Source organism: Contarinia nasturtii, unplaced genomic scaffold (assembly GCF_009176525.2).
Source record: "Contarinia nasturtii isolate CC-2019 unplaced genomic scaffold, AAFC_CNas_1.1 Cnas_scaffold_414, whole genome shotgun sequence".
Taxonomy (NCBI): Eukaryota; Metazoa; Arthropoda; class Insecta; order Diptera; family Cecidomyiidae; genus Contarinia; species Contarinia nasturtii.
In genome coordinates, this window is record NW_022197768.1 from 3,259,768 (window position 1) to 3,284,028 (window position 24,261).

At 34.9% G+C, this 24,261-nt stretch overlaps 1 protein-coding gene across 5 annotated transcripts in view; it reads right to left on the minus strand.

The window, feature by feature from the left end:
• Window positions 1–24,261, minus strand: part of LOC116338785 (CUGBP Elav-like family member 4) — a 124,235-nt gene that overhangs the window by 52,396 nt on the left and 47,578 nt on the right. The window contains exon 1 of one of the 5 annotated variants that reach the window (XM_031764252.1): window positions 17,375–17,660. The exons of the other annotated variants lie outside the window; for them this stretch is intronic. The gene's annotated coding sequence lies outside the window, so the exon portion shown is untranslated. Of the gene's footprint in view, window positions 1–17,374; window positions 17,661–24,261 lie in introns of those variants that run through there. 5 annotated transcript variants of the gene reach the window in all.

Here is a 24,261-nt window from a genome sequence, read left to right on the forward strand (position 1 = left end):
GCTGGCATGCAAAAATAAAATGCTTAAATGCAACGTTTAATTTTGCCCGCTAACGATCTGTCATGGTTGGTGGCCTCTCTTATGACCAACGACCATAAGAGAATTCAATCGAATCGAATCGTTCGTCGTTTATTTTCGACATATATAAAATGAAATGGTGTCTATGTGTGTAACAGAGAATGAGAGACGGAGTAGAAGAAGAACAAAAAAATGTGCTTTCATATTAGTGGCCAAACAACAACGAAAGTGCACGTTATCAAATTAATTGTTTGAAAAACTGAAATGTTCTTCATTCGAATCCATAAGCTGTCTCTGCATCGATCGATGTTCTGATTTAATGTGTGTATATGTGTGTGGACGGGGAGAGGTGTATGTGCAAAAGCACACTCACACCAAAACCCATAACATTATATGCCATATCGATTGAGCACTTTTTCTCGCATCTTGTTCACAACGGAACAATAATTTTCTGAATTTTCAAAGCCATATCAATATGGCGAATACAACGTCATGTCGCTTCGCGTCTGCATTTCAAATCGTTATTATTTGTGAATCACCTATGGCGATCATAGCGATTGAATAACATTTATAGAATGCTCAAATAAACATCACATGTGTCGAATATCGCAATTTTCTAGAAAAGTAATATACATTCGTGCTCCGCTTGCCCTAACTATTTTACTGTTTGTGACTCGCAATTTGATTTTCATTCGTCTCAAATCATATGTGGTGCACGTATTTCTCGTCGGCTAACAATGCTGTTTCAATCTATAGTTGCTAACAGCGACTCAATGTGTATTGTACCGATGACGATGACGATATGCATATTTGCGTGTAATTCACACTGCTTCATGATGACCATTATGCATATTTTTCTTTGGTTCTCTTTTGTTGACTGGCTAGATGGCTTTGTGTTTGCCCTCTGCCGTTGTGGATCTCGAATTTCATTGCTATTTCGCTCTCTCTCTCTCTCTCGCTCTCTCATTTCCCATTTTCATGTATATAAGCATATCTCTGACTCGCATCTGCGTTTGTATGTTCCAACTGTGAAGTGTATACATTGAGTGCGCGAGAATGCATTTGAAATGGCTGACATTTTACATTAGAGAACAAATAAGTGTAAAGTCGTCGACTACTACAGTTCTGATAGCCGATAAACATTTTGTCGGGAATAATAATGACGACATTTTCGACGAATGATTACATTGCAAAAGGCTATGGCCCTTGCCGGCAACGGGCAACAACATGATGGGGCAGTTGAAATACGTGAAAATGGTTTCTTCCACACACACACACACACACACAATGCATATGGATCTATATACATAATATGTGCATATAGAAAAGGTTCTTCTATAAACCATCAAATGCCATGCATTGAAAATGTATGCAAGCAAAAATTGTACTCATATTGAGCTTACTGCATACTATAATTTCATCGTGGCATGAATGAATGATGCTGCCGCTATTGCTGTCGTTTGTCTGCGATTCTCGTTGTTTGAATAACTTTGAATTCGAATAGATCTTTTGGCTACTGCCAGCGAATATATTTGGCCTTTGCACGTATCCATAAATATATGCATAAGTAGTATATTTATATTAACGTTTGTCGACCACCAACAAAGATCTGCGACTGACATCTAACTATCAAAAGTTACTTTGGCATTTTATCACTTCGGGTCCTTGGCTTGGGCAAATGGATTTGCGTATCTTTCATAGTTCTCACTTTATACACATAGATTTAGTTTCTCTCTCTCTCTCTCTCTCTCTCTCCATTTCATTCATTTTTCGTAAAATACGATCCAGCAGCCAACATTTTTTGAAGCTTTACGCTCTTTGAACGAACTCGATAGCGGGTGGCTTGATAGCTGTATGGTTGAATGTGATGTGTTGCTAAATCACCACAATCAACAGAGAATTGTTGTTTTGCTTTATGGAAATGACGACATTCACTCCATAAGTTTCATCAATGCATTTTACTCTTTGCTCATTCTCACATTGCCATTGGGTACACGCGCTTCCATTTCGCAAAAATGGCTGATAAATATATTTTCGAGTTGAGTTTAATATACGAATAGCGGAGCGAGAAAAAAAATGTAGAAAAAACGTGAGCGAGAGAGAGAGAGAAGAAGGGAGAGAGTTGGGGAGTGAGAGATGAGAGTGGTTTGCATTATGCACACTCACCATGCATTCTTCAGGCACCAGGCATGGGAGAAAAGCAACCACACAGTCAAATGTATGTTTGATTTTCGTGCGCGTTTTAATGTATGTATGCAATGCACCCGTAAAATATAGATGTTGACCGTTATTCAGCACAAAAGACTATTTAATTTTTACCTATGATTTCTGGGTTCAATATCGAATCGTAAATGGCACCATTAACTACTAGATAAGCTTAAATATCGAGAGTCGGCACTCTTTCACAAATATAATACACCGTACACAAATTACCACACTTGGGCCAACATATGAAATTCGATCTAACCGTTTTCACAAAAACGTGAAATGGGTTTCGGCGAAACGATTCAATCGCTGCCATTTATTATTATTTAATAAATTGTGTGAAGTGAATACTGAATTATGGAAGTTCGAAATGGCATCGAGATTCAACTTGGGTGCATTGGAAAAAATAAACGCCGGTTTATGGCTTAAGTGCTACTCTCGTAGTATCTGGCATTAACCCATTATCGGTTTGAGGAGCAAACGAATACGAAATGACGATCAAAAACTCAAGAATTTGTTGAATCATGATCGGTTTCAAGTGCGGTGAACGTGCACGCCTAATTACCATCGCTTATTTGATATATTATGCAATAGTATTTCACACAGCAAATTGGAAAATGCAAAATGGCACGATAAATGATTGTGCACCGTACTTATATGCACGTATTTAGTTTGTTCAGCGAAACCGTACGTAAATTGCATTTAATTTAAACGACATGACTATCTTAATTTATTGTGCAATCAAAGTCCATAAATTCTTAAGCAATCGAAATGATTGCACTCCAATGACCAACAAAATAAAATAAAAAGAAGTCAAATGATTTTATCCGTGAATGCTCAAGTGATTTATTTGCGTGAGCCAATATTTGTGGCATAACACATGTCAATTGGCCCGGCAAAAAGATGTTGAAGGAAATTTTGATTGGAAATGGTCATGAATGAAACTCGTCAAATGTTAAAATGTTAGATTTTCACTAGAATTTTGATGGTTATGCGTGAGTGTATGTGTATGTGGCTATGAATAGACGTCCGAAAATCGGTAATCTACATTCGCTGCTGTATGATAAAGATAGAGAATATAAATACCGAATGGATATATGATGAAAATCAGGTAGATACGAAAATAGCATACGGCTGGCTAACAGCTAACACCATTGACCCGACAAACTTTCCATATAATTTGAATTTTGGTCGATTATGGCAAAGTGTACATACATGTTCGACGGATGTACATGTGTACGGAAACACGCACACACTACTCTCAACAAAATGGTACAATAAGTAGCATCGGCATCAACATTTTATATATATATAATATTTTTTCCTGCATATTTGAAGAACGAAGAACAATGGTTAACAGAGCACCTTTACTTCATTTATAAAGTGTGTTTGTGTATGTTTGTACACATATATGGAACTGAGAATGGAAAATAAGGAATTTTCCTGCCCTTCTTTGCTTCTGGAATCTAGTATGACCGAGAGCAAGAGAGTAGGATTCGTTGAGTCATTTTCATTCTCGTCCACACACATATTTTCATTTAATAATTTTGTTTTTCATTGCTGTTGAATTTCGCATGAAGAGACATACACAATCTCTTTCATTCATGCATACGTTTCCATTTATTTTAAGGTTCACACGTTCAAACATACAGAGTGTTTTGCATTTACATTTGGCGGTCGAAGTTGGAAAGCTTGGGTCGTTTTCAATGCTAATGTTTTTTGGTTTTTTGTTGTTGTTTTTCTTGTTGTTGATTTTATTGTTATTGTTGTGCATGTATTGAAATGAAGGGAAAAAAGCGCCGGGCAAAATGTTAGCTGAACGATTACTAACCCAAGCACCGTTGCGACATGATAAAGCGTTATCGTGTAGTTTTAATTTGTATCATTTTCCCGCAAAACTTTGTTTTTGTTCGTTCGCCTTTAAAAATGTTTTTTTTTTTGTGTGTGTGTGTTGTTTTACTCCATTTAGTTTGCTTTCGTTTTGTAATAGTTGAATGTATATTGTTTGTGTTTTGTATGAAGAGATTTTTTTTTATATATATGGACAGTTGGAGGAGAGATGATCCAAATGAAGGTAAGTTGGAAAGATGGACCAATGAATTGTAATTTTATTCTAAACAATGTAAATTCAACTTCGCCAAACAATGTATACAAATTTGACCACTAATTTTACCCAAAATCCATTCATTACTTAAATGTATTTAGTGTATTTCGTTATTTTTTTCTTCTCTCGTTCCTAGTTTTAATTTATGTTATTCCGACATTTCGAACGCAATGAACACAAATGGGCGACACAAAGCAGAAGTTTTTATTTTACTTTGTTTTATTGAGAATGGACTGTGAATGTTCTCTATGTGATATGGCATATGCCATTATTTTATTATGGTTTCGTGTTGTTTTGTAGAGGGACGACTCATTTTGGTTTTTCTTTTTGGTTTCTCTATGTAGTCGGCGACATAAATACACTAAAGTCCAGCTAATCGCTTTGATGGGTGAACGTTGGATTTTTTCGAGACGGGCGCGTGTTTTGTTGATTTTCATTGAATTAGTGCTTTTTTACACTTAGCATGTGACCTCATTCGTTTGGTTTGGCACAAGCTTAAGACATAAAAGCAATCATTTTGGCATTTTATTATGGCACACACATAATCGTAATTCAATTTTTCCCAATCATTTATCGAAATGGGAATGGAATAAAAAGAGATAGAGATAGAGAAAGAGACCGAAAAACGAAAAAGAAAAGAGTGAAAAAAAAAACACTGAATTCACGAAGAATTATTTGATGGGTTAGCGTGTTCTTCTTTTTTATTTTCCTAAATTATAGTGAACGCTCCTGGTTTCGTTGTAATTGTCTTAAAGTGCTTCACCTTCCGGATGATTTACATGCTTTAATACACTCAATTTGACTCTATTAATATCTTCGAAGCTTGGCTTGAAAATCACACAACTGGTATAGGTGAATCCAGTTCGTTTCATTTGTGTGGGTGTGTGTGTATGGTATCATGAGGCGACCACCCATCGCGTGACAATATATTTTATGCTGCTAGATAATATCAATACTTCGAATTCGATGTTAGATCATGTGACATGCACGCATGATGTTTCATACAGTTTCAAAATGGCTGATACTCAAAGAAAATGTGACCAACTAAGTGGGCATACCATAAGCTGAAACACTATGAACATTTGATGAATTCAGTGAATTGAGTTGAAGTGCTTACGGGCAAAATTGAGTGGATTTACGAAGAAAACCAATCGTCAACCACACATTTCCACTCACAACTTGTGTCACAAGTACACACAAATACCACCCAAAGGTATTTGTTTTATTTATTCGCTCCGCGTTGAGTGTATTTGAGCACATCTCTTGTCAATATTGAAATGGCAAAACGTTCACACAAATAAAATATGCTAATTTTATTCGTTTGCATAAAAAACAATACAATTAAAATAACGGCTTAAATTCGTCCATTATCGTTCACTTCACGTTTTCAGTGTTTTTAAATCAGCCGCAACAGTATAGTAGCAGTAGTGGCAGAGCAATCGTACCGATAGAATGACGATTGAACGAAGCATTGTCGTCTTGCTCTTCATGTTCCGATGACAATTTTTATTCTCTTAAAATGCGTGCTATATAGTTTATATAATAAACTCCATTGAATGCTTGTGCTTTGATGAGATTACTTTTTCGTCAGTTGTTCGCCTGCTGTTTTAAGACAAACAACTAAAATGACTACATCGATTTACACTTACTGAAAGTGTACATTTGTGTGTGTGTTTGTGTGTGATAGAGAGAAAGAGAGAGAGAGAGATGGAAGATGCTCGAATCTTATTTGCTTTATTTTCTTTTCAGTTTCGATCATGTCAATGTGGTTTAGTCGATTCGATAAATTGTTCTGCCGTAGTTTATCAACAATGTATTGTACACACACACACACAATCTACATTGAGCATTTCGGCATCGACAAAATATGGTATAGGGTTGGTATAGTGCACAGCAGCATCCAATGGCACCATATCGCTACCAATTCTACATCATGCCGAGCATCATCATTATTCTCTTTCGTTCGCATCCCGAAAAATAACTTTCTTCCATCCGACCATTTCATTTCAGTCAGAACAGGTCGTTTGTCTCTTTCACAGCACGAATCTGACTATTGCACGTACACATATATTTTATGTGCTCTAGTCAACACTATGCAAGTAAATGAACTTTGAAATTGAGTGCACCTGATGGTAAAGTATCTGGTGTATACACAACTTTGACTTGAAATCATATCAAACAATGAGCGAAGCGAACATAACTGAAAGCGCGCACGCGACTTTAACGAAAAACTCGAACAAAATGAGCATGTATATGGAGAAAGCTTTTGTGTGCCACAATACACTCATCGTGCGCTCAAATACAAAGAAGAAAAATTGGCGAAAAACAACAAATAAATGAGTTTTGCTTTGTAAATGTTCTGCTAAAGTTGATGTGAATGATGCGATTTACTGTGCGCTTCTCTTTTCACCAATTTCGCTTGATTCCTTTTTATTCGACTTTATTTTTTCGCCGATTTCACTCTCTTGTTCCTCGTTTTGTCGCCCTTGCTCCTTTTTCGCTCATTTCATTCTAATAAAATCAAGCACACCGAAGAGAAAACGAATTTAACGCATTTGTCGAGAGCACCTCTTCATATTGGCATCGAGTTAATGTACTAGTCACGGTAGATGGAATATACATCGAATTAGGAACAAGAGCCCAAAAGATGTGTATATAGAATATTTTTCTCATTCGTTCGTTCGTTGCTCCTTCTCTTTTTTTCTGTCTGTCTCTCTTAGTCACTCTTGTCATCGTTTGGATTTTTTTTTTCATCCGCATTTGCGTTCATTTGGCATATTCTCTATTCTCTGTGCAATTTTTGCCATTTGTCGATAAATTTGGCTTTTATATTCGTGCTCCAGTTGGTCTCTTGGCGCGTCTCATACAATACACACAACCATCTTTGACTAAAATAAAAGGCCGACAAGCATTTCAAACACTCGCACAGTTAGAGAAAGAGAGAGAGAGAAGAAAAAACGCACGGTAAGATAAGAAAACGAAAAATCTACCGTAAAATTTAATAATGATACATAACTATGGTGAAGTTACGAGTGGTACGCTATTACAGCTCATTGCTGATACGAGAGTTGATTTGACTTCGTTCGATGAGTGTATTTGAAGCCGAATGACGCCGCTGCTTCCAATCACTTGTCCTCAAAACGATTCAAGTCTGCTCAAAAGATGTAAAAATGTCTGAAAGCTTTCACTAACGACCGCCAAAAATAAAAGAATGAGCGAACGCACAGGCATAAAACAATAAGTAACTTTTCAAGTGAACGGCAGAAAGTAAAAAAAATGGAACAAAACCATTTGGTATGTTAGCATAAATATATCCTTTTGTGGCATTAGCAACGAAATGGGTAAAGGAGGGCGAACACAGAGAGGGAGAGTGTGTAAACATACACGATTTTTTTTCTATTCTACTGTGTTTCACCGTTGAGTTTTCAATAGGTCGAGAGAGCTGCATGCAAATCTTGCCTATTCTGCAATGTTTTCCTATACCTAAATATGCGAACGAGGCGCACACAAAAAAAGCACCGTTTATATATTGATACCAATGAACAATTTAGCTAACGTATAATTTAGCGTATTATTAAGATTGGCCATAGTGTTGGTAAACAAAATCAACATGAAAATGAACTGCTGAACGGTGAAAACGATACAATCTCGTCCCATCCAATGGAAATCATTTTAAAATTACATGTGTGCACATCCGTTAAACGTTTCAAGATTTTGTATAGCATTTTATGCGATCGATTCAATGTTTGCCAGGGAAAATATGATATTTCTCTTCGTTCATATTGTTTCTAAGAAAACTAATTTTACCAGAGAAAAAAAAAACACACGCACACACATCAGAAGTCAATTGCTTTTTCTCTCTCGCCATTCAGCGTGTATTGGGATCGTTTTGATAATCATAAATGAATTTAAAATGTTTGTAAGCGAACAAAAAAAAAGTTGAAATAAATCGATCTGGCGAGAATTATAAACGGTGTCGTAATATGTGAATATGGTAAACGAAATTGTTGGTGTTTTTGCTGCGTATTGATGTGTGTAATATATCTTTTCCGTGCGCATAATGCATTCAAATTTATATGAGCACAAACACTCACTGAATTACACTTGAAATGATACACATTCAGTGTGTGTACTGTGTACGCTATGCAAAAATCATATGTGTACACTTTTTTTGCACGCCCGGCTCTATCTCTTTCGCTTGAAATGACTTTTTAGCCACAATTCGTTAGCACACTCCATTCATGTACACACATCACAATTTCGTTCCACTTACCGTTGCACGTATACTCATTTCTCAATTACCTAACCGTATGCTGGTATATTGAAATGCATTCCGTGCACGCGACACAATACATTATGGCCACATCTATTTGCCCGTTTTATGCATATTCAAAAGCGAAATTAAAATATTTCGCATTATGTGCGTCTCTTGCCGTTATCATATTTTCTCTCGCGTGTTTTTTTTTTCATCGTCTCTGTGTAGATTGTGAAAAAGGTAAAAAAGCATCAGCAGTGATGATGAGCACGGAACAATATCACTTCGACTTTACGAAGAATGAGAAGTATTATAAAGATTCTTTTTTTTATCCGTATCTCGAAAATATTCGAAAGTGGTTTCAGGGCATTTACGTTTCATTTATTTAAATCGATGCATCAATCGTGTAGTCATCGACTTTCAGCTCTCTTGCTCTTTTGGCAGAAAGTGGAAAATATGTAAATATATGCACATCAGTTTTAAAAGCGAAAACCAAATGAATCCAATGCATCATATATAGATTGAAAATGCCACACAATGAGTTTGCTCAACGTAAGCTAAGCATCTTCCATGCTCTACTTAATTATGCGATTCTGGAAAACTCCATTATCAAAATCCTCATTGCTCGTAACATCTACAACGGCTTTATAACATCACATCACAACAAACGCCCCCTCCGTACAATAGCAGCGGCACACACACATACGGTCGTCCACTTTGCTTTGTGACTCGATTTCCTCATCATCAAGTTCAATTTTTCAGCGACGAGCAAAATGAAATGTGATTTGAATATTGTTGTTTCTGTAAACAAAGCTTCGATTGAGCTGAGAGCAGTTGAAAAAAAAAACGATCCAATCCGAATATGACAAAAGAATTTCTCTTGAAGGCACTCCAAAAAAAATTGCCCGCGTTATGAGTATTAAATGGTGATATTCAATTGTTGTCGTCAATGAAGGAAAAGTACTTCATGGCTTAATTCGTTAGCAAAATCAAAAATGAAAAACACTTGAAGGTTTTTGATTTTCTTGGCATTTTAAAATGGAAAAGCATTGAAATTGAATCATCGACAATGAAACGCCAACTTTTTTAAGCGGCATTAGCAATGTATTTTAGACATTCTGCATTGTTTACTTCCGATTGTCAAAACCATAATCACAATAAGATGCACATGAGATCACCATGTTTGCATTCACTTCATTTGGCCGCAAGACATAAAATTAAATGCTATAACCAGAACAATTTGCGTTCAACATTTATTCGAACAAAGGGATCGGTAAGACACTTCAATAAATATCAAGAGGCGACAAAATATTTCCAGTTATTAAAAGTATGTGCGGCACAGATGTACGTATTCTGTATTCAGTGTTTTCATCTGGCATATTTTTCATTGGCATGACTGTATGTTGCTGATGCCGTTCAATGTTTGCATATAAAAACGAATCAATTTCTTTTGTGTGGAGTATTCTTTCCGGCCATCGCTGACAAGTGTGTCTAAACTCATAACGATAACTATTTAGTTTTTCGATTCACGTACGCTAGCCGAATAATGCACAAAATACCATAAATATTTTCATATTCACCCGAAGACAGAGAGTGAAAAAAAAACGAAAACTTTTTCGTATATTCTTCCATTTTCGCGCTTCTTTTCCCATTGCTTTCATTCGTTTTAAGCCGAAAAGTTTTTGCGTTCGTTTCACTTCACTTCTTATTATTATTTTTTTTTCATCTTGTGTTTTTCTGGCTCTGTGGGTGTGTGTATGTATAAGAGAGACTATCATTCACAATGTATTGACGACGTAAAGTACGCCGACTTCAAGATGTTTGTCCTTTTTTATACTTAAATTGTTGATTTCTTTATTCTTTGCAGCGTTCGTCTCATAACTTGCTTCTTTCTTCTTGCACTCCATAATAATTTGGACGCATTTTTGTCAGATCTTAATTTGTTGTTTGTTCGTGAACAATTTTTTCTGCTGAGTTTTTCTCACTATTTTGGCGCTTGTCAAAAAAAGGGAGAATACACGTGCCCGGGCATGAGAGAAGCGCACATACAACATACATTTATACACACGCGCTAGCGCCCGAATCTTTTAACAATATTCGAACAGCTCATTGAACGTATGTCGTGGAGCCATGTAACAATGAGGAATATGGCCGAACGCTGAAGCCAAAATGAAGAGGGAAAAAAAAACTGAAAACGGAAAGAGAGAACAACAACAATAACCACGTAATATAGGATTCAGAAGCAAAAAGGACCATCTTAATTAAGCTCTTGATTTCACAAGTTTTTTTTTTTCTTCTCCGCTCTATCTTCTTTTTACTACGTTCACTCGGCGTAATAATGTCTGTGGCACAATTTTGCCTCGCACAATCTTCAAAAGAAATATTGAAGCAGTGAAGCGTGTGCACATTATAAACAATATATTCGATATTTTTGTTCTTCGCTTCGTAATGTACCGAAGGCGTTTCCTTTTGGTCAAAATATGCTACTTCAGTTTTATTTCTTTTTATTTCTCTCTCCTCTCTCTTTCTTACTTTGCTTTAACATTTGTTCGTCAATGTTGCCTTCCGTCACAATCGATATAAAACTTCACATCAATCGAACGTTTTGACTCTGTCAATGTGGAAAATCATAAAAGAAACAGGAACAAATGGACTCGCTGCATTTAATGCACAATTTGATATACATTCGGCTTTCATTCTCTCTTTTGACGCCGACTTCAAGTTCAACCGACCGTACACTTTTCTTTATCAATAAATGAAACCGTTTTCAATGAAATCGATTGATCATGTCTATAATCGTTGTGAATGGCATGCATCAGTGATTGAATAATAATTACGATAAGTGACACATTGCGTTTCATAAAAAATTCAATAGAAACTGTTAGTTGAATAAAGAAATTTCAGTAAAAATTTTCGTATATGATATCGACAAGAATATTTAATTAAATTGACGTCATTCGGTGCAATTGAAGTATGACATAAAACATGCAAAGAACGGTTTTCAAAAATTACGTTGACATTTCTAAAAGCGGATATTGTTCCTCTGAAGAGAAGGAATGGTGAGGAGGATCCTCCTCCTCAAGTGAGAAGGACATTTTTTTGGTCAAAAAGCAATTTTCATCACAAAAATATCTTTTTTAGTTAAAAATATTTTCCTCCTCACTAGAGGAGGAGGATCCTCTGCAGCGCTCTTCGCCTCCTCCTCTTTGTCCTCCCCGCCATTCGTCCTCCTCAAAGGAACAACCGCTGTCCAAAAGACATGATTTTGAAACGATTTGCGTCATAATTGCTTAGGCTATTAAATGCCACACATTTGATTTCATACTGTGTCGCTCATTTCGAGTCTTTCAACAGAATCGAAAACGGTCATAATGGGTGAAATACTTTGATGGCTTTCTGATTTGATTTATATAGTTCAACATTAATTCGAATCAGACTTCATGTGCACAAAACAAATCAACTTGTTTGTAATGAATAAACTTCACTTCACAGCAGCTTCCGGTAATGACTCTGTATTTGAGTGGTTACAAAGTACTACTTCATAACATTGCCTTTGTGTACATGAAAATTGAACTTTCCCTTGTAAAAAAAAGTGATGAAGAAGCCTGCTTGAACAGTCACCTCGACTATTGTACGAAAAACAAAATTGATTGTCACGAATGAAGCAACCAAAAATAAATTTAGTAGACAATTCATACTTGTCCCAAAAAAGTCAATTATAATCAGTGTACTGGGTTTCAAATTAGTTAGTGATTTGATTTGCACACGGGCTGGCAGTTGCAAATACCATTAATATGTATAGGCAAACATACATACACACATACATGTAAAACGTTTCGAAGGAAATTTCAGCCGCAAAAGGGAATACACAAGTAGTTGGTATTTGGCCCTTGTTTCTGTGGAATTTAAGCTAATTGAATATCGAAGTTTCGAGATTGGTGTTTGTCAGTGTTGTTTATGGACGATAAATTATTAAAATATTTCTCTATTTTCAAGTATGTAGTGTGCATTCAATCAGCAGAAAATATCGTTTCATCTGGTGTAAACGGTGTGTGTGTGTGTGTGCATGAGTACGTGAGAGCTTTAATTAAAGCGGAAAAACAGGCGGTGCATTTTGATACTTTCAAGACTCGATTAATTCTCTTTTATTTTTACCGCTATGCTTATGTTTGCTTGTTGTGTGTGCCGGACTGGAATGAAATCTAATTTCAATCGGTCTTAGATGAGCAAATAACGTGCCAATGTTGAAGCACTGTGTATGTTTGACTGAAATTAAATTTCAGAGCCTTGGATTAGATGAGCAATTCAAGATAACAATTTTTTTTCTTCGTATTTTTCATTGGAGCTCCATCGAAGATATATATTTTCTGTTTTTTCAAAATCTATATTTAGCTACTCGTTCTATTGAATTCAGAACGTACACCAACGTTGGCGAAGCGATTTGAAAGCATGAAGTCTATGCGAATAATTGCGAAAACGTTCGGCAAACATTATCTCCGAAAGTAATATCATAGCAAAGGCGGAAGAGCGATGAATTTGCGACTGCACGTTTGAAACATTGTTGTTCAACCACATTGAGTACGTCATATCAATTATTTTGCTATGGTATTCCATTTTCTCGTGTCTCTCTGCTCTCTGTCTTGCAAACCATTTGCGTCAGTTTGCTTTTCAAGTTTCTCTTAATTTCGCAGTGCGCCGATTTCATTTCCTCTCTCTCTCTCTCTCTTCCATTATTCAGGTTCGTGCCACTCTCTATAGTTTAGCCCGTGATGTTTACAATTTCTTCAAGACGGAAAACGTGATATTTAGATAACAAACAATGGAAATGCTGTAGTCAACCCAATTCGACAAAAACATAAGCTCATAAATAAAAATTTATAACGTTTTCTCGGTTCTATCATCACTGTTTAATTTTTTTCTTCTCGTCTTAGTCACCGTCATCAGTTGGTTTCACTTTTTTGCCCATTCGGTTTCGAATTTCTTGCGTTCGATCATTTGATTTTGATTCTCACGTTCTTACATCAACACTGTATGCCATAAGCTAGCCATCATTGGAAAGACCACAGTTTGGTGTTTTTGATGCTTTGGCATATCGATACAAGAAAAAAGGCACCGACAAATTATGAACTATAGCACTTTATAAACATCGTGCTTCATCGTTGTCGAAAAAATAAAATGGACAATGTGTTGTGGCAAACCCGATACTAAAAGGATAAATGTTCGTTCGATAAACATCAATAAGTACAGAAATACAGAGAAAGCAGTAAGTGAAACGCGAAAACAATCGAACGCCAATGTTGTTTCAATTCCGTACAATTGTGCATAAAAACATTCATTTGTGATAATTCATTCGATGTGATTTCTTGAAAATCAAGTGATAGCAATAGGTTTTAAATTGGCCGTCATAGAAGAGTTTGTAATTCACAAAACCGGATTCCGGCCACAGAAAGACGATGTCTAATGAACGAGCGGAAAGGAGGGCACACGTTCGCATCTTATAGTATTTTGACTTTTGAAAATCCCATTTCCATTTTAGACGATAGAAAAATATATGGGAAATTTACGTGACATGTCTATCTTTACATTGCAATAAAAAATTTTTTTTTATAAAATCCATCACGTACTGTTCTACCGTCTCTTATATTCAGACAAGTATGGTATTATTGGAATCCGCTTATAGCTTCATCGCAATTTCTAATTGCCATCTATTCGCACAGACATCAAAGTTATATATATATTCGCATTCAAAGTCTCTCTTTCTTGCCTAATTTCAATTCAATCAATTCATTCATAAATGGGTACATATCCCATCTAAGTATACTTTATATTCAAGCGTATGTCTGTGGCAGTAAATTCAATGTCTCGTATTGATCTTTGTTTTTTAAAAATTTAAACGACAGAAATTTTGTCCCAATGCAAAAATTTTACTCAAAAAAAGAAATGAATATGAAACCATTAAGCTATGATTTCACAGCATCAGAAGCAACAACCACAACAACAACAACAGTATCGCAGTGAATGTATCTGATGAAGATGTATTGGAGAGATATGATGAGAAAAGAAGGATCCCGAATGCGCAGAAGAAAAAAAACTTCTCACCTTTTTTTTTTGTATTCAAGAGCGAAGAAAACTCGATTCTTCCGACGCACTCAATTTTCAATTAAATGCGCTTAAAGATGTAAATCTGAATGCGAGAGATGGGAAATAAAGAAATATTTATGCCTAGCGATAGAAAATGTTAAGAGAGGTGTACGACATTCGGATTGGGGCTGTGGGAAATGCGAAATGAATAAACGAACGATAAATGAAAATCCACATCTTTTTTTCATATCTCGCTCTCTTCTCCATCTCTACGTCTCCACATTCCCATTCTATTGCCATAATAAATCTTTTACATAAGTGAAAGCAGTCGGAACCCCTACTCTTAATACCAGTTATTAATTTTCATTAGAGTATCGCTTTTTCTTTTCGCACAATTTTCTTTGGTCGCGGCATTTCTTCGTTGGTTTGGCATAATTCTTCGTTTCTCACAATTCTCTTTATTGGTATGCCTTCGAGTGAAACAAAACGTAGTCGCGTAATGAAAACCAAGGGAAAAGTTTTAATCTTTCGATTCGCTTTCGTTTTTTTTTTGTGTGCAGATTTTTCTTCGTCTCATCCTGTGCCTTTTTTTTGCTTATTCATTCTTTACATTCACGCACTCTCAAATTGTACTCTAAATCATTTGCAAATTAAAAATGTATATACGCCAAATATTCAGAGACTGATGATGAAAAAAAGGTATTTAACCTAAGGTGTACTTTTCACAAAGTATCAATTACGATAAAATATTGCGTACTCGATCTTTAAAATCGAATTTCCATTTATATATTTTTTTCTCGTCGTTCAACATCAAAATGTAATTAACGCACGATGAAAATTGCCATTTACAACCTTATAAGTTTTATATGAATCGATGCGATGATATCTCGTAACTACTAACACTATTATTATTATTGTTATTTGCACCATTTTATTTTATATTTGTTCAACGCAATGCTTCAGATGCAAAGGTTGCTGCATTAGATAATGTTGAACAAAAAAAGCGACATGTTTAGGTTATTACGCATAGAATATCTTTTCAAACGAATAATTAATCTATGATAAACGACGAAGTAAACCGAACATCATCAAATTTCTTTTGCTTGCTGTTTTGAAATGTGCCCCATCTCATCTGCTTTTGTTCGATGCCGTGATGAATAGAAAATATGCCTGAAATTATTCATCACAAATGCGACAAATTTTGAGAATAACCTCTGCGCATATTAATTGCGTGCCGGTTTCACAACATCAAAGTGTCTGTACCGAAATGAGTCGCAAATATGCTTTATGGCTTTTTCATCAAAACCACAATTCTTTTCAATTTTCTTAATTCAATTCTCAATGTCAATTCCATGGTGGCGTTCTTTTTCCTTTTTTGCAGCAATAGTTGCGCATTATTACATTCCTTTTCTAAATAACAATAAAGAGATCTCTTGTGCTCAGTTAACATAATAGAAAATTGCAAGGCCTATGATGTTTTTTTGGTCATTTCATTACTTACCCGCTATAATTTGAATGCCATTATGCAAGGAGACTCTCAGTTTTTGTCAATCATTTTGTCTAGAATCGCCAACATAATCGCATTCAACCAAAAATTCAAAGAGCATATTCATGTTTTCTTCGCATTCTACTATTTTTTTTCTAATTTTATATCTTTCACTGTATGAGATGAGCAAAATCTTTCATTGCTCATTCATATGAAAATTTTGAACGGAATTTAAATTAATAGATGGGACATTTGTTTTTCTTCAATTTTTGAAAATAAAATAAATGTCTCGTTAATTGTATGGTGGTTTTTTTCTTATTTCGAAAATAAAATCATTGAAACACACATTGTGTGTGTGTGTCTGATGAAATTTTATTTTCGATTTAGTAGCTCAAGCAAAATTGAAAAAATAAATGAAGATATTTTGCACCACTGTTGCGAGTTACGAGTGACACAGCAACAAAAACGATTTCGGAACAAAATATTTGGCAAATGCATCTCAATATAATATAATGTTCATATAGTGGCAAAAGAAATAAGTTTGTCAGTATTATATAAAAAAATAGATTAATTAAACAAGTGTCTAGATTAAAATATCAATATTATCAAATGTTTTTTTTTGGTTAAAGAAAACGTTCAATCTACAGATCACAGACAACACCCTAATGTTTCACAAACATTAACACGAACAACAACATTATAAATGCTCTTTTTGAATGTGATACAGCGCTTTTTGATTCGCAGCTCATCGTTTCGATCTCTATTTGTCACAGTAATATTGAGCGTAGAGTGAGTGCGATTGCATGCGTTCAAAATGTGTTTATTTTTTTAATTTTATTCAAATTTGCCAATTACTGGTGCGTTTTGCTTCTACTACATATATCTATCGATTTTGAACTGGAGCTTTTTTCAATGTGAAATTTTGAAAGCGACTAAATGAAACATTAGGATCGATGTTGAATCGATTTTGAACCCTTTTTTTTTCTTTCAAAATGTTCTTTTTTCCCGTTACATTTCTCTGGATTTTTCGTTCTGCCAAAAAAAATTATATAACGAACGAAGTGAATTCGCATATTTGCGCCAAATGCTTAAAATTTTTGAAAAAAAAAAAAAAAAAAATTAAAAATTTGTCTGCCTTTTGGAAAAAAAAAATTGCTCCACCGTATCACATTAAACGAGCTATCTCTCTATAAGAGTGTGTGAACAACAACACCGATCATCTTACTTTGGATGGCAATCTGTTTCGGCGTAGCTTGTCCCGCCGTGCTCTCGTCTTGTGCTCTTTTCGTCACTATGGCGCGCTTCAACGATTTTAGCGGAATATTGAGTGTTTGTTTGTGTGTTTGTGAGTGTACTGTATGTGTGGTTTGATGCAATTTTGAAGCACTTTATATTTTCAAATCGTTTAACAAGTGGCATGTACAGTACGCATTTAATAAAGGTACACCCTTTTTCGCTTGTTCGTATTATTGTTATTATTATTTTTTTGTTGTTAAATCTCTTTTGCTCTTTTTTCTCTCACTTTCTCACTCTCTATTATTATTATTTATTTATTTATTTTTGTATGTTTCCCTTTTACTCTATGCAAATATAAATTGACATGAAGAAGAAATTATTTGCATCATCATTATGGTTGCCATTTAGTAGACGAAACGATTTCATTGCATTTTGTGTCTCTGTAATTAAATAGGAATTAAATTTCAAGTAAAGTAGTTAAGCTTTAATTCGGGTTTCATGTTCTAAAGGGAATGAATGAAAAATGCACTGAATTACGATAACACAAAAAAGACGTTTCCTTTTTTTTTGAAGAACACAATGGAAAATTGCAAAAAAAAAATCCTAGGAACAACGAAATAGGAAAAAGTAAACATTTCGCGATGAAACAAAAATGTGTACGCTTTTTTAAATTTAAAATATAATAATAAGATTTGTCTAGAACACCAACAGTAAAAAAAAAGTAAAAACAAATCTGAAGAAATTCCGGTACAACATCTCGACCGATATAACACCGTTTAGTTCGATTTTAGCGCCATTGCACATTTACCAGTGACGAGTTATCAGTGTGCCGAAAAGCAGTTTGTTGTTGTTTTGATAATTGAATTAAACCAAATTATAGATTACACAAGTTTGCTTTGCCACTTTTCTGGTGTTGAATTTAATCGGGGTCGATATATTTTTTTTGTTCGTCTTCTTTTTCATGTTCCGTTCTTCTGCAATTTTCAGTTCAAACATACACACACACATATACATTTCTCAATTTATAACAGTAAACAGTTTCGTACACCACTTAATCTAAACAAATGACCAATTTTCATCCGGGCAGAGGTTGAAAATGGAACTAAACGAGTTCAGGCTAAAACAAAAGCAATTGTCAGAGGAAACAATAAAAAGAAGTAGACGAAGTGGAGAGAGTAAAAACGAAAGAAAACGAGATGCAGATAAAGCAACCAAAAAGCTACGCTAACGAACGGCATAACTATAATACAAGAAATGCGACGAAAAATAAAACGAACAAAAAAAAAGAAGAACAGTAACAACAATAACAACAAAAAAAAGGCATTTGAAATACGCTCGAGTCAGTTGGACGGAATGTACCCGCGTTTGTTTTCGAAAAGAATTTTAACAATTCCAATTCAATTTAATTAGCGAGTGCAAAGGCATCTCCTTCCACTTTCTCGATGGACTATCGTGTCGAAGTTCTTTCGCATTTATCGTTATTAACTTTGATAATAGTGTTTCTTGTATAGTACAAAAGCCACACCGACAATGCAAAATGTCTAAACGCGCACACTAAACTCCTTTTGCGATTCTGTTGTTGCTTGGTTAACAATTTTTTTTTTCATTCTATTCTCTCTCTATCTCTCTCACTCTTTCTGATTTCGATTTCAAACGACGAGATTATACTGTGCAAATGAAAAAAATTCTATTAAATTTCTGCTGTATTCAGTCTGTTGGAATAGAGCGTTGTGTATTTTATTGTACCTATATATATATATATATATATATCTATACGTGCGTTACTACGGCGCTGCTCAATCTCAGTGAATGCATTCACTTCCATTAAAGTAAACGGTCTTCGTTTCAATTCAACATAATCTAAAATGCTTTGATACGTTTGTTCTATGGTTGAGAGTAAATAAGCGGCACAAGGCACTTTTGACGAAACTAAACAACATTTGCCAACTAAAATCATCACATATATACAGTTTGTAATCGTTTTGTTTTTCCCTTTTTTTACTCGCTGGCTCATTCTAACAATCGTAATCTCAATTTCTCGTTCTCGATCGTCCTTGATGTCTATCTCGAATGTAATTGTCACACAAAAGGACACGCACAAAGAAAGAGAAACGGAGAGAGAGAGAGAGGATTGCAATGAAATGCAAACACAGTTACGAAGAAAATCATCAAAAATAGAACAATTGTTCAGTAGCAGCGAATAAACGAATTGTTCGCTTGAAATGCATTAAGTGTCTCAACAGCCATCAATTCCGTAGAAAATGTTTTAGTTTTTGATGTTGAAAATTATTTGGATTTCTTTCTCCTTTTCTCTCATTTTTTTGTGTCCAACTTTTCTCTTTGATTAGTCTACATTGCATTCACACACATATTGGTGAATGGGGATTTAAAAATAAAAGTATTTTGTCAACGACTCGGAAAGATTCCAGTTGAAAACGAGAAAGTGAGTGAAGTGGAACGATATGGTTGTTGTTTTTTTTTTGAAACTTTGTATAATGTAAATTCTTCAGCGCAGTGCCGTTGGCTTTCTCTAATGATGATGTTTATTGAATTTGCATTCGCATATATTTTGGCTCCATCGGCGGCTTTGTGTTTCGTATTTGATTTTTATTCTTTCATTCATTCGTTTGCAGAAAAGGTCCGTAATATTAACGCAAAATATCCCATTTGAAAATGATTGAAATCGGCCGATGGGATACAATGTGTTGTCTCTTCATACGTCACTAGTAACAGCAAGAACAACAAAAACAGAATCCTATTTTAAGTTTACACTAGGGATGCGATTCTCTGAATGAGATGCATGAATTTCCAATTGAAACTCAAGACCGGATGAAGTTCTTAGGAAAAGTACAAAGAAACAGATAAGTACACAATGATATTTAGAAAATAGAATAAAGACAGCATTGTTGCAGAACGAAAGAGAAAGAGATAGATGGGATTTTCCTCATCTAACCGGCAAATGGTAGCATATAACATTTGGATTTTACATTTGTAAAAGTCAAGAGAAAATACACACACGAACAGGGAGAGAGAGAGAGACTCATACAAATCCAGATAAACAATGTCGTTTAATGATGTAAAAATTTTCATTTGCGGTCTACGGGGTCTAAAATTCTAGCTTGTTATCGTCTTTGATGTCCCTTGGGGCTAACTAACTTTTTACTCATGCCGCTGTCATCAGAGAGACGAACGGAAAGAATGAATACATTCAGCCGAGTTGGACAAATAACATAAAAGGCAGCTATTGTGTAACAGTTACATAAAAATATGGGGCTAACCTCAGTGTTGGTCCGCAATCTAACGAATTGCAGAACGAACATCACTTGGTGGTTAATCAAACGATTCAAATCAAACAACATACAAACATGGATCTTTTTGTTCGCCAAGACCATAAAATCTCATTTCTCAAAAGGAAAATGTCATGTGCCGCATTGTTTGTCGCTTATAACGTGGTACAGTGGCCCAGCACTGCATCGAATATAGTTTACATTATACAGAAGGAAGTAATTCCAGCACATACCCACAATAAATATTATAGTTTAAGTTTTTGAGTGAGCTCATAAGCTCATACATGCACACGCATCATTGTATTTACTTGTGAGACACAGCAGTCGCTGTCATCATCGTCATTTTCATCTTATTTGTTCTGCCAATGTTCTGCGGCTGCTGGGCGGCAAAATGATGTAGCATATCAAAGTATTTCTATCATTCATTTGTAACTAATGCACTTCTATTTTAAGATCATGTCAAAACTTCAATCGTTAACAAAGTTTGCATCGCTCAACAATTTTATGTGCGTGTCCTTGTGCATCGCTATTGGTTTTGGGATATCGCATGAAATTAGTTTCAATATGTATAAGTTTCGTTTAACGATATCAAATTTTATTTTTTGTTTCATTTTTTGAATCTCAAATAATCCGCAATGGAAATTGCAATTTTCATATAAATTCGATTTAAAGAAAAATCAAGTAGAAGCGAAAGAAAAGAAGAAGAAGAACAACATTTATACAGCGCAATCATATAAATTTAATGTATGTTCCATTTCTCGTAGTGACATTTATATTCATAGCACAGCCATGAAAATTATCTCGTCGCGTGCAGTCCATTTGAGCGCTTGAAACGCGATTAAATTTCATATTTTGATACATTTCAATACACGAACATTAAGAATTTGCGTCAATCGCACCACTTTAACGCTAGTTTTTTTTTTCTGTAAGCAAAAAAGTGACCAAGTATATTTGAAAACTGATTTTTTTTATATCTTTCAAAAGTAACGCAATTTCTGCTCTTGCCGATCTTTTTAATGCTTTAATCCAATTGTCATGTACTGAATAGAAAATGCTCTGCACATTATTATTATGTGGTACATTTCTTGTGACGATGGAATTGGTAAAATACGGATACGAAACCGGAAAATACCACAATCAGAATGAAAACACTTTTTTCAATGGCTGTAACACGATACGCCTCAGATAAGAATCGTTTACATCGACGGAACAATTCGATTCAAGTGAGTAAAGTAGACTTTATTCGAAATGATTTTCGAGTTTTTTTCTTTCGATATAGGAAAACGTATTCTTTGCGGTAAATTATCACAACAACAAAGATAAATCTGTTTCAAAAACATCAATTGTCTAATAGACTATCGTCTGAATTTACGTATTTTTTTCTTACATTCACGGCTCATTTTCCGTTAAGCATTGCAGCTTTGGTGTGTTAATGAAAATTGGAAGTCATTGTTCGCAATTGATAATAAGAAAATGCAGACCCTTCTGTTAAATTTGCGCACAAAAATTGGTTGATTAGGAAGCAAAACGATGCAATTTGAAAGGAAATCGGTCGACCTAAAAGCATATTGGACACAAGAATTCAAAGCAAATTGATAATGATGATGATGAGGTGATTTTGCTGAAATATCATAAATCTTTTCTCTCTCTCTCTCTCTCTTTTCTTTTTTTTGTACTTTTCGTTCATTGAATATTTGCAGAAAGTAGGGAATGCTGGTAATGGTGTCGACATTCTTATCAGTGAATGAGTTTAGTGAATGTGAGTGGTATGTCTTACATATAGAAAAATTAATAGCTCTACCACGTCCCTAGTCGCATAAATACACAGACTCTTTTGATTGCTGGCTTGAAATGTAATAATACGTTTTGCTTTTCATTTGAATGAATCGAATGGTTATCACCCTCACACATCATTCGCTTTTCAGTCATTGTCCAAGATTTTTATGTGTGCATGCGTGCTATTTTCACTATGTTTTTTCTTCTTCTTTCGTTTCGGTGTGTGTTATTCATCCGTATTTATGTTTCTCCGACAATTTTTTTCCTTCTTATTTTTCTCTGTTTCCTTGACTTTGATTCTAATCACCATTCTTCCGTTTGCTATTGTGGCAATAGCATTTTGGTAGCATTTTTGTATGGTGTTGTGGTACATGGATATAATGTATTGAAATACGCTGGCTGCGTTGTCAATGTAAGCATTCGCATATGGTTTCGTCATTATGTGCACCAATCTTCTCTAACTCACAGACACTGTGAAAGCAATATTGTGTTGGTGCAAAAAAAAAGTATGCGTACAATGTGATGTGAAAATAAAATTGGATGGAAATTCAGTGTGAATATTATTATTGTTACTGCCAATTTTAAAATCAAAAACAGCGATTGCAGCAATTCAATGATGTGCCTCTTTCTCGTTCGCTCGCTCTCACTCTCAGGATCAATCTAAATCTTTTAATGGCAATACAACCGAAACTTTCATATTGACTATCTCTTTCCATATTACTTATCTTATGTTACAATACCATTCTTTGCCATTTTCGGCTCATATTTTCTCTCTTTCGCTCTTGAAGTCGTCGATTTGCTATATTTGCTTCGTTGGTTTCATCTTTTTTTTTCTCTTTTGGCTTGAAGCGATTTTCGTCAATGTTCGAACAAAACCCAATGTCTGTGTATCTCTTTTCATATAAGTTTTCCGTTACATAATACATATGTGTGTTTTTGTGAATCGATTTCCTCTTTTTCTTTTATTTTGCTCTCTTCAAAAACACCATACACACACATACACACCGGCATCAAGAGAACTTATCGAATTTGAATAGAGAATACGCGGTATGTCATTGTTCCATACATGAAGTTTTGATGACTAAATGCTATACCGTATTTATATATATGTAGATATATTGGTAAAAAGGGGAACCACTTTTCTCAAAATAACAAATAATGTGCACACGTTATTGTGAATGTGTGTAAAATCGTTGATTTTAGATATATATTTCTGTTTTCGATGTGCCGGGCTCGACTTTTCTAACGAGAATATTTGGTGGAAAATTGACAACGATCGATTCCCATTTTCAGTGATTCCCTTTTTCGGCATCCGAATTTATGTTGTATATTATATAGTGTGTGGTGTATATATTGATAACAATTGAATTTCGAAACATAAAGTTTCAAATTACATTTGCTAAAGGTTCAAGACGATTGATATTAATCTCAAACATTTCGCCAATACTTTCTCGACTAATTTTGTTTGCATCTTCATTGTGTTGGTGTGAAGTTTTTTTGTGTAGGTGTGTGTGTGTGTGCGTAACACACAGTGTGTTTTTATTTTTCTTTCCATCGCATCAAATCGTATTCGGTTGTATATTATATATATCGTTTATGTACGCCCTGTCTCAATGGCATGTGATAAATATGAACGCATGTGGAAATGTGTGCGTCAATAAAATGTGCGATGAGCGTTTCGTGCATTACGAAGCTAATGTGCGTTCAGAGGATTTTATTAGACATTCCATTCTGTTTTCCCATTCGATACACATTTAGTGTATAAATTTTTTGTTTGGCCCATATACGGAGTAAATACGAACACACACACGCA